Source organism: Saimiri boliviensis, chromosome 5 (assembly GCF_048565385.1).
Source record: "Saimiri boliviensis isolate mSaiBol1 chromosome 5, mSaiBol1.pri, whole genome shotgun sequence".
NCBI lineage: Eukaryota > Metazoa > Chordata > Mammalia > Primates > Cebidae > Saimiri > Saimiri boliviensis.
This window is the reverse complement of record NC_133453.1, coordinates 59,435,762-59,447,936: the sequence shown is the minus strand read 5'-3', so window position 1 is coordinate 59,447,936 and position 12,175 is coordinate 59,435,762. Positions and strand designations below refer to the sequence as shown.

Genomic DNA, 12,175 nt, shown 5'->3' with positions numbered 1-12,175 from the left:
TGAGGAGAGTGCTAGAATTATTCGCTAGGAGATTGATATTGCCACAGTAGCAACTTACTAATCTGGCATGATTGGGAAAAGAGATGGTTTCTTCAGGTGAAATGTTGGGCTTATTCCTTTTAAAACTTCTAATGCTTTTAAGTCATTTCTGGTGGAATCCTTTCTAAAGTGCCTTTTGAGACACAAAGTGCAAAGATGGTTTAGTCATTCTTGATAACTCAGGGAATGTGCTCTGAATATCCATCATAATACTCTGTTTAAATCCAGTTAAACAATCATGGACTTGTCACATGAGATGTATAGAGCTGCTTACCACTGTTATAAATTTCTGTGCATTTTCAAATCTTGTGATTGCTTTATAGATTTTTTTTCTTTTTTCACCCTTCTTTTGCTAATGGGCTACATTTACTGATACTGTCAATGAAAATGCTTTTGAACACTCTTCATGATGATTTTAAAGCTAGGATAAAACATTAATTGGAGCATCTCTGAATCTCCTGAATCTGGACACAAAATTTTATGTTTATATGCACATATTTCCGGGGGAGGCTCTGTGTTTTTAAAAAATACATTGCAAATAAGGAAGGCATACATGTTACCAAAAGCTAACAATGCCTTTTCTAGAGAAAATATAGTATCACTGTTTATTAAAACTGACCACTGGTAAATTCTTGATAAATACGGTACTAAAGTAACTATTTATTGACAATATTATTGAACAATATACCTTTATATTTTGAAGTCTGTGGGTAGCATAGAGGTTTGGTAGATCTTTTCCTTCCAATTCACCCAAATTTTGATATGATTCAATTTGAGTGTGTTAGCAGGTCTGGCGGTCTGATCACTAATACTAACTAAAGATCTTTAGATGTTGTATTGGTATGCCTCAAAAATGTATCTACTCAACCCTCTCATTACTTCATTAGTTTTTAAAATTTACTCTTTTAAAACTAATTCTCAGAGCAGTTATTTTAAAGGCCAGAAAAACTTCTTATCTCTACACATATACTTAGTATGCATAAAGTAGACAAATGCTATTTCATTTACAGAATTTTCCATTGGAAACTAATCATCTAGGTATGGCCCTTTCCTGAGTCATAGGTTTCTTACCTAATTCTTATGGAAATTGTATTCTGTCTCATTTGCCACAAGATTTCTGTCAATAAGTCAAACTGAGATTCTGTTCTGACTTCATGAAAACCAAATGTTCCACACTGGATAAATAAGACTAGTTATGTAAATTGTGTTCTATTCATATGATGAAATATTATGCTCCTATTGAAAATATAAGTGAGCATTTTATTTTACTTTATTATTTTTTTGAGATGGAAGTTTGCTCTTGTCACCCAGGATGGAGTGCAGTGGCGTGAGCCCACCATGCTGGCTAGTTTTTGTATTTTTAGTAGAGACAGGGTTTCATTATGTTGGCCAGGCTGGTCTCAGCCTTCCAAAGTGCTGGCATTGCAGGAGTGAGCCACTGCACCCAGCTCAAAATATGCATTTTAATGATATAGGTAATTCTTGTCACATGTCATTAAATTAAAAACTGGGATCCAAAATTATATCTATAAATGATATATTTTATGCACAAAGCATCAAAAATATTAGAAGAAAATGTGATAATTATCAACCATGTTTGATCCTATATTTTGAGATTATGCATGATTCTTGGTAAAAAATTTAGATATTATTCCACTGTCAGTTTAAAAAGTAGTATTTTTAGGCATGGGGTGGCATGCATTGATTCATAATTTTAAAAAGGCTTTTGTTAATATATATTAAGTAGTAGGAAATTTGTTAGAAGTCTATTGCTAGAATCACATGCAAGCTTTTAGAGGCTCAAACCCAGGTGATGGTATGGGGTGAATGAGAAGTAACAATATTTATGATATAATTTAAAGGCAGAATGTAAACCTTTGGACTGAACAACTGGAAATATAAATTTCTTTAAGTGGTGGATTTCAATGCCTAATTAGAGAGGGTTGAATATATAACTGGAAGTGAGAAAGTGAAGACAGTGGGTACAGATAGTGAGTATATACTGTACAGTGAGGCATAGTTGGAGGCAAACCTGGTGTATAAAGAAAATTTTTAAGTCATCTTTGTATACTGATAGAGATGATCTTGGTGAAAGCGAAAAATTGATTCTGGGGATACCAGGAAAGTTACATAAACAAAAACTTTGAGAAAAAACTTAAATGATGAACAATTATAAAGTACTTATTATGCCCAGATTTTATCAAAGTGATATAATCACTTTGCACTTGCTAATTTATTATCTCCTCATTCAGTTTAAGTGGGGTACTATTATTATTGTCAGATTATGCAGGAGATAACGAAGGCACACAGAGGATAAGTAATTTATCTTTATTCTTAATGACTGGCTGGTACTACCTAGAAACCTGATTGTAGGGGTAATCCAGAAGACATATGGAAGTTTCATACTAGAAAAAAAGAGACATTTTCTTCTATGTCAAAGGAAATGAAGTACACACGTAGGGTGGTTGATGAATTTGGATGTGGGAAGAGGACACAGTTCTCATCTGATAGAATTGATTTTTTCTCTATATGTAAAGGGAAGTCATTGGCTGAGATGTGGATAAGGATAAGACACACAGAGAAAAACCAAGCAGTTCTGAAGTATTCATTTCAGAGACTAAGGAAATGCAATTTATTAAAGAGGTGCAATATAATTGCTTGACAATGTGTGACTGGCTATTGAGACTTACGAATACAGGTACCAAGTGAGGGAACATTTGCATTTACAGAGGCAAAGGTATTGAGGGAAAAAGAATGCTTATTTGTATAGACCTGGAATCTAAACTGGATCTATAAAAAGGATGTGGGAACGTGGAGGTGAGCAACAGTGAAGTGAATGGATTAAAGGTCCTGATAAAGTCAAGGCGTTATTAAAACTCAAGTGCTAGAGCAACAAATTGTAGATTAGAAGTGGAGAAGTTTGTAAGTGAGATTTTTTAAGGTAGTACAGTTATAGAGGAAAAGCTCTTTGGAGGGGCATGCCAAGGAACTGAGATGCCCAGAGATGAGGGAAAAAATGGCTTAGAAGCAACAATGGGGAAATAGGAGGATATGCATTTTAGTCATTAGAAATTATTCTGCCTCCTATAAATAGTTGTTTAAGGTTAATGAAATATATTAATGTGTTAACTAATACCTTTATTTACTCTATTAAATTGTATTAATGACAGAAATCATGAACTTACAGAAACCAAAAGCGTGTTTTTACAAACTGATAGTATATCAAGTTAAACAGCTCTGATAGTAATAAAAGGAGAATGATTGAATATAATATGGCTATCAATTATAAAAAAATCTTGAAATATTTCCCTTGTAATTCTTAGAAATGAATATTTCTATAAGGAATAAATAGTAAAGATGTGAGAGACTTCAGCTGACCAATATGCTTCCAGGTAGGAATGCATCTAATGTGAAACTGGCAAAATAGCAAGAAATGAAATGAGCACAGTTTTATGTATTATTTATTCTAAGGTTTTTACATTTATATTGACACAGGAAATAAATATAATGAACAGTCACATAGGTTGAGTAGCATTTAAATAGTAAATCATCTAATTAACTAGTACTTGAAAGCAAAAAGGGAAATTTGCTTTGGATCTGTTGATTAATTGTCACATTTCAAGAACACATTTTAGCTGGTTGCATTTAAAAAGAATAATATGAGATCATGAAAGCATTTCATAGTAATGAGCAGGCTCTGGTTTCTGTTTATACCATATACAAAGGATGCTAACGATAGTTTTGAAAAAGTGAGTAAAGCTCTCAAAATAACTAGCAAAGAGAGGTGAAACACTGGTGTGAGGCATATCAGTTCTAACACTATCTCCTGGGAAGAGAACATACTTTCTTAAAGCTATAGTAGAAGGTATATGGGCCTCAGAATTGCATGGTTTTAAACAGTCACTTTTCCACCAAATTCCAGTTCTGGCAACATACATTCACGGGAGGGTAAACACAGTAGTTAACTAAAGACTCATCTGTCATAAATACCATTATTGTGTTTTATTTTCTAGCAGGTCCTCAAACAGGGTCTTTCTTTATACACTATGGGGAAAGGTTCCAATGTCTGATTTTCTTCTTTGCAATTTCCCTTTTTGTTAAAATTGCTCCTTTCACATTCAAAATGAAAGGTGGAAATATAAAAGATCAAGACCCCAATACTTTAAGGTATATAAACATTAGCAGGGTATTTTTTTCTAGGCATCTATATGTGGTAACAGGAATAGGAAAAAATAAGTGGAAATAAATTGTGAAGTAAGAAGACAGATTCCAAAAATAGAGTCTATCTGGTGTGTGTCTGTTTCTGTTTTCTTTTTTCCTAGAAGGTTGGTTATGCTCCATTGGTCAGAACGCCACCACTAGGGGAATTATTTCCTCTCTGTCATACCGTATACCTGATGAAGAAGAGAATGTAACAGTATGGGAAATGCTTTTGATGTGATTCTAAGTGAAAAGAATAAACTCCAAGCAGAAAGCTCTTAAGGCCCTGTCCTGACCCCCGCCATTCCCTCCCTCACTTCATTTCCTATGACTTTCCTTATTATTCCCTGCATTCCAGCCACATTGGCCTCCTAGATATGTCCCTGCCCAGGGACCTCACCCTGGCTGTGACCCTGGTCTAGACCTCTCTCCCTAAATATCCACCTGACTAACTACTTCATCTCTTTTAAGATTGTTTCTAGTGTCAGCATCTCAAGGAGGTCTACTCTTTTATCCTATTTAAAATTTCAATGCTCTTCCCCAAACTCCTAGCACACCTTTCCTCTGCAACATCTTGTCTGATTTTTACCCACATGGTGTGGTAAAACTTTCTAATGTCAACCTGCTTTATGTATTTCTCTCTCCCCATCTCCTCCTCTCCCCCTCTGCCCCCTCTCCTTCTTGTCCTCTCTCTCCCCTCCCCCCATCTTGCCCCCTCTTCCCCTCCCCATCTCTCCCCCTCACTCCTCTCACCCCCTCGCCCCTTTCCCTCCCTCTCTTCCTCTCCCCTGCTTTATCTCCCTCCCCTCCCACCCCTTGCTCTCTCTCACTCTCGCTTTGGCTGTCACCCTTGCTCTCTCTCTGTTGCCTAGGTTCCTGGCTTCAAGTGATCCACGTGCCTCAGCTTCTCAAATTGCTGGGTACTTGTTTTATATTATCTGTATTCAGCCTCTGAAAGTTTAGACTTCATGAAGGCAAATATTTTTGGTTTGTAATGTATCCTAAGGTCTTAAAATGATGTTAGCACTCAATGAATATTTGTTGAATAGTGAATAGATGCATACATGGTATTGTCACTATGTTTACTACAGTGTTAAAAATGTTGTACACATATTGCTAAGGCTTCAAAAAATGCAAAAAATTTTAAAGTTAGATTTATTGAGATGACAGAATTGTAAGAAATGCCATCTTCTTATTTGGTGTTGAATTATTTCTAAAATGCTATACAATAAGAGATAATAAAAATAAATAAAAATTTGTGGAGAGGGGTTTTCTTCCCTTTCATGCAAAGCAAAAATATTATAAACAGTTATGGGGATCAATTCAGTACACTATTGCATACTATGAAGCAGAGATTTCAGTACACTATTGCATACTATGAAGCAGAGATGGCCTATTTCACCAGGCAATATTAAATGTATTTATCTGCTTTTGAGCAGATTTCAGCCCGTATTAAACAAAGTATGCAGTGTAGGAAGCCCTAGGCATGAGAACAGATACATTCTTTTAGAAATGCACTTTAACTCTAAATTCATATAATGTTTTGTTACCAAAGTATGTGCAGTCTCTGGAAAGAAATTTTACAGTGTTTTGCTTTATTTCCAAAAATGTTTACTTCTTTATCTCAGTGTGCAGCATTACCTAAGATATCTTTCTTTCAATTAAAACTGGATGATCAATAAGTCACAAGACAAGATATTAAAATTATAGTAAATATTATGGCATTAGTACTTAAAGGATAAACTAACATTTCTCACTTCTTTCTAATTCATGGTAATGAGTTTTATAATATACTGACTATGGTTTATTGTGTGAGATAATTGATTGATCAATGCACCATATGAAAAAAAAAAGTAATTCAAAATCCCTGTATCATTTCTGATACTCTTTTACTTCTAATTATTTTTCCATATGGTGGCATGCAATTGAGCAATTTCCCCATAATACATTCCCTTTCATGTATGTAGGCATTGCATAGGAAACATTTTTATCTACTTTATTTAAAAATAATAAATATTCCTGACCAAGGATAGAATCACAAACTTCAGTATGAATGTTTGAAGTAGTTTTTGAAGAAAATGGAATCATTTATGTTTATTATTTTACCTGCTTGCTTACAGATTTAGTATGAAAAGAAAGGTAATTTGGAATAAAAGAAAAAGCATTCTTAAATAAATAAAATGAGCCTTGCCAGACACAATGACACATACCTGTAAATCCAGCAATTTGGGAACCTGAGGCAGGCAAATCACTTGAGCTCAGGAGTTTGAGACCAGCTTAAGCAACAGGGTGAAACCCTGTCTCTACAATATAAACAAACTAACTAAAAGCTAAAATTAGCCAGGCATGTGGCATGCACCTGTAGTTCCAGCTACTCAGGAGGCTGAGGTGAAAGGGTTGCATCAGCCCTGCAAGGTCAAGTTTGCATTGGGCAGCAATTGCACCACTGTACTCCAGTCAAGGTGACAGAGTGAGACCACGTTTAAAAATTTTTTTTTAATTAAACCTTTAAGGTAGAATTTTATGTCAATAAAAATGTTAATGGAAAAAGTCATTATGTATATGCACTCTGAATATATTTTAAAAAGAAGGGATATCATATAGCAGGGGACTGCTGAAATCCCTTCAAACAGTGTTATTTACCTAGCAAACATTGAGTAGACATTTGGGAAAATAAATTTGTTCTTGTTTCACTTCTACATAAAATTACATTTTTAAGGTCAGATTCATTAAGGTATAATTTACATACAAGATTCATCTTTTTTAGTGTATAGATCTATACATTTGCCAAATGTGTATGGTTGTGTAATTGCCACAGGAGTTAAGATATGTAATAGTCTCACTTTACCAAAATTATTTCAGTCTCCTTTGTACTGAGCCACAGCTTTATAATGTTCCTTCTTTTTTTTTTTTTTCCTGGAAATAGTCATTGATCTGAAGTCTATTTTATCTGGTATGAATGTAGTCACTTCAGTTTTCTTCTAATTAGTGTTGGTATAGTATATCTTTTTCCATCCTTTTATTTTTAATCTACACTTGCCTTTATATTTAGAGGAGTTTCATCTGGACAAAATAAAGTTGCTTGTTAGCCAATCTGACCATCTCTGTCTTTCCATTAGTGCTGTTATGGTTATTATCAGCTGTCAACTTGACTGAATTGAGGAATGTCTAGATGGCTAGTAGAATAATTTTTTCTGTGTGTGTCTTGGAAGATTCTTCCAGAGAAGATTGACCCATGAGTCAGTGGATTGAGACAGGAAGACTCACCCTCAATATAGGTAGACATTGTCCAATTGGTTGGGGGACAACAGACAGAAGAAAGGGGATACCCAGCATTCTCTGGCTTCTTCTCTTCCCTACCTAAGCAGAATACCTTTCTCTCCTCCTGCCCTTGGTCAAGACTCCGGATTCTTTCAGCCTCTGGATTCTGCGACTTGCAACAGAAGCCTCCTGGAGGCTCTCAGACTTCCTTGATTCTAAGGCTTTTGATTAAGCCATGCTACCAGCTTCCCTGGGAGCCACATTACTGCCTCTCTGGTCTTTCAACTTGCAGATGGCTTGTGCTAGGACTACACCTTTGTGACCATGAGCAAATTCCTCCTAATAAATTATCTTTCTTGTGTATCTTATTGGTTCTGTCCCTCTGGAGAATGCTGACTGATATAAATGCATTTATAAATTATATATATAGTTAAATTAAAATTTATTTCTTGCTATCTATTTTCTATTTGTTCCATCTGTTCTCTATTCCTTTTAGTCTCTTTTTTTGTCTACTTTTGATTGAGTAATTTACATAATTCTATTTTATTCCATGATTAGCTTATTATATGTATCTTTTTAAATGTAGTGGTTGCTGCAGGGTTTTCAATGCACATCATTAATAACAGTGTATTTTCAAATAGCATCATACTGCTTCACTTAGATTGTGGTTCACAAAACAGCATACTGACAATTCTTCCCCCTCATCTTTTGTGCTATTGATTGATGTTATCCATTATATATTTACATATGATATAAATCCCTAATGCATTGCTACCAGTGTTTTTAAGGCATTCAATGATAGTTTAGTGTATCACCGAATGTCTAAAGAAAAGTGATTTAGAGTTATTAAAAATAAAAAAGTGTCTCTTTTATTTACTTTCATGTTAACTATTCCTAGAGATTTTGATTTGCATGTGTGTGTATAGATTCAAATGTCGGTCTAGTATCATGTTCCTTTGCCTAAAGACTTGTTTTGTTTTTTTCTGTTTGCTTGTTTTTTGACATACTTCCTGTGGTGCAGGTCTGCTGATATTAAATTCTTTTACATATGTATATATGTATATTTGTATGTATTTATTCTTTTGTCCTAAAAACTATTTCACCTTCATTTTTGATAGATATTTTTAGCATTTCCATATGGACTCTTTTTTACTAGTTTTCATTTCCTTGCAAAAGTCCACATCTGTTCATGGCTGTTGACCATGTTTTCCATGACAAATTACAATTTATTAATAATAGGTATTTAAAATTTCCTTTCCAATAGTTCCAATGTTTAGGCCATTTCTGAGTCTGGGTCTATTAATTGCTTTGTCTCTTTACAGTGGGTTCTTTTTCTTACTTGTTTCTGAGCCTTCTATTTCTTCTACTGAATGCCAGTCATTATGAGTGGCTCCAGTAGGGAAAGGGAAAAATAACCTATGTGCCTGAAAATAGACATGCCTCTTTGCTAGACCAATAAGTGCAGGCAGTTGACTCAATCTACTCCATATCTAGCTGGTTTGAGTTTTGTTATTGCTATTGTTTCCTTGAGTGTATCACAGACTTTAAGTTCCTGAAGGGTTATCTTGTGTTTATCTTGGGAGCTGGCTTGCCAGAGGGTTTTGCTGAATGTTTTTGCTCCACCCTTGGCTTTCAGCCTTCCATTTGTGCCTGCACCTCATAGTGGGTGTCTCAGTCCTCTTAGCTCTCACAGAGACAGACTTTGTAGATTGTTAATTGTGACTTTCTAATTAATATAGAAGTGGAAAGGAGTTTCTCTGTTGTACTGCTCCAGCCTCATTCTTAGGCTGGCCTTGTGTCCTGGGCCTTAGGGATGGAGCTTTGTCAGTCATACTGCTGCTCACCTCTCTGACAGGCAAACCTATCTTATATTTTTGGTAGTTCTAGTATAGGAGCTTCTTACTCCTCCAGTGATAGGGTTGAGCTTGGTTTCCTTAAAAATAAAAGTATTTTTTATCTTTTACCCTTTCTTCAGCTGTAATGGATCTTAATTTGTGCCCCGAAGTTGACAGGGCTTGCTGCTCTTTCCTCAAGGGTTTAAAACTCACAGCGGGAGATGGTTCTGCCAGGGCTTTGAGCCTTTCTTACAGTGGTGGCTTCTCCCCTCTTCCAAGTCATAATACTAAGTTAGATTTTTATTGTTTTCCCTCCCTGACCTCAGAGTTTCTCATCAACATTAGTTGTGTTCCATGCAAAAGATTATGAGTGGGTGCTAATCCCCCATGAGTTTATAGTTCCATGGATTACATATTTTTATACCCACCCACAACCAGCTTTATAATTCATTAACAATTACAGTTAACTTTTTATCTATTTGTAACAGCAACTCTTCCTTCCATGCTCTGTGCTTGTGATGGGCTCGTGTCTCATTTTTCCTTGAAGAGGAATCTTTTTGATTAGATTTTAGGCTATTTGGTTGCCCTGTAATCTTCTCTCTGTGGTTTAAATAACTACAATTGTGTAGTTTTTTTCAGTTTTTTGTGTTGTAGTTGTTAGAATGAAAATGATGCTCTTTCCAGCTCTCAGCATCTTAAATAGGCAGGGAGACCCTAGAATACTTTTTTATTTTTTTTGACACAGGGTCTACCTCTGTTGCCCGGGCTGGAGTGCAGTGGTGCAATCTAGGCTCATGCAACCTCTGCCTCCTGGGCTCAAGGGAGACACCTGCCTCAGCCTCCTGAATAGCTGGGAATACAGGTATGCAACATCACATCCAGCTAAATTTTGTAGAGATGGAATTTTGCCATGTTGCCCAGGTTGGTCTAGATCTCCTGAGTTCAGATGATCTGCCTGCCTTTGCCTCCTGAGTACTGGGATTAAAGGCTGTGAGCCACTGTGCCTGAAACCAGGATACCTTTGTGAGTGGAAAGGGATGGTATTAACAGTTACACTGGAGAGCGGGTATAAGCAGGCACTGGCCAGGGAAACTGGGAAGCATGGTCATTTTACCAAGGTGTGTCTTTTGTGCTATGCCTCTGCAACTCACTTAACTTTGCCTTGTTTCAAATGCCCTCGCTCTGCTGGCAAAAATCCTACTCTTCAGTTCCTTCTTAATATCACCTCTTGTAAATTGACTTCTCTGATCCCATTTGGCAAACCTTTTCTACAATTTTTGCCTCAATATTTTTAAGTGATATTGATTCATCCTCCCTTTCCTTCCACTATAATCATGGTTTATTATCATGGTTATAAAAATGCATTAAATACATTGATAAGCTTTCTTGCTTTGTATATACTCTAGACATTTATAAATAAAATATAACGTTACCAAAAAGTTTGAAATAACTCACCTATGAGATAGATACATTAATTGGCTTAATTTGTTCATTTTGCAATATACACATGCATTGAAACATCACATTATAGCTCTTCTACAACAAAGGCTGAGTACTGTTGTTATAGTTAGGAAGATTTATGCCTGGGAGATTGAGGACCACATTTTCAGCTAACCGACTCCGGGACTCCTCAACAGTGCTATCCAAACTTTCTTAAATTACACAGTGGTAGTCTAGGATACTTCCCAATACTTCCCACCCTCTCTGTCTCACTCAGGGTCAGCATTGCACTGCTATATGATAGCTCTCCCAGCTTTGGCCAGTTCCCTTCCTGTTTCCCTTCACACAAGCATGTCCTTTAAATCTTTGTACATTAACCCTGTCTTGGCATGCTGTTCTTGGATATCTCAGCCTAACACAAAATGTAGTAAGATTAGAATCAATGCCAATAGCATACACAGAAACAGCAAATAGGTGAATATTAAAACTAATTGCTAAATAATTTTTGAATCAAAAGAGAAAACTGATTATATGTTTAAAAACAATACCATGCGTTGAAACTTCTAATCAGAGTTGTGTTTAGAAAAACATTTATAACTTAAATCCTTCTATTAGCCATTAAAAAAATAAAAATATACCTACCAAAACTAAGAACTCAAGAACATAGAAAAAATAAACATGCCTAAGCACAGTAGGTTGAAGGAATAGGGATGAAAGCAGGTATCAATAGAATAGAAAATATTCAGCAAGATAGTCTTCAAGCTCTGAAATTCTTTTCTCCACTTGGTCTATTCAGCTGTCAACACTTGTGGTTGCATCATGAAGTTCTCATGTTTGTTTTTCACCTCCCTCAGGTCATTTTTGTTTCTCTGTCACCTGATTATTCCAGTTAACAGCTCCTGCAATGTTTTTATCATCGTTCTTAGTTTCTTTGCGTTGAGTTGGAACATGTTCCTGTAGCTCATTGAAGTTTGTTATTATCCACCTTCTGAAGCCTCCTTCTTTTAATTCATCCATCTCAGCCTCTGCCCAGTTCTGTGCTCTTGCTGGAGAGGTGCTGCAATCATTTGGAAGAGAAGAGGTACTCTGGCTTTTTTGAGGTTTTTTTTGTTGTTGTTGTTTTTGTTGTTGTTGTTGTTGTTTTTCATTGATTCCTTCACATCTTCATGAGTTTATCAAGCTTAGATTTTTGAGGCTACTGACCTTCGGATGGGGTTCTTGTGGGGACTTTTTGTTGATGCTATTGTTGTTTTTGCTTTCTGTTTGTTTCTTTTAGCAGTCAGGACCGTCTTCCATAGGGCTGCTGTGGTTTGCTGGGGATCCAGTTCAGACCCTGTCCCTTCCGCATGTAGAGGTGTTACTAGTGGAGGCTGCAGAAGAGTAAAGCTGGCAACTTGCTT

At 36.0% G+C, this 12,175-nt stretch overlaps 1 long non-coding RNA gene across 2 annotated transcripts in view; it reads right to left on the bottom strand.

Annotated features, from left to right (window-relative positions):
* LOC141584577 (uncharacterized) overlaps positions 1-6,528 on the bottom strand; it is a 54,845-nt gene extending 48,317 nt beyond the window's left edge. The window contains exon 1 of one of the 2 annotated variants that reach the window (XR_012517695.1): positions 6,450-6,528. This is a non-coding gene — a long non-coding RNA (uncharacterized LOC141584577). The remainder of the gene's footprint in view (positions 1-6,449) is intronic. The other variant, XR_012517694.1, reaches the window with a different exon arrangement.
* Positions 6,529-12,175: the final 5,647 nt, after the last annotated feature.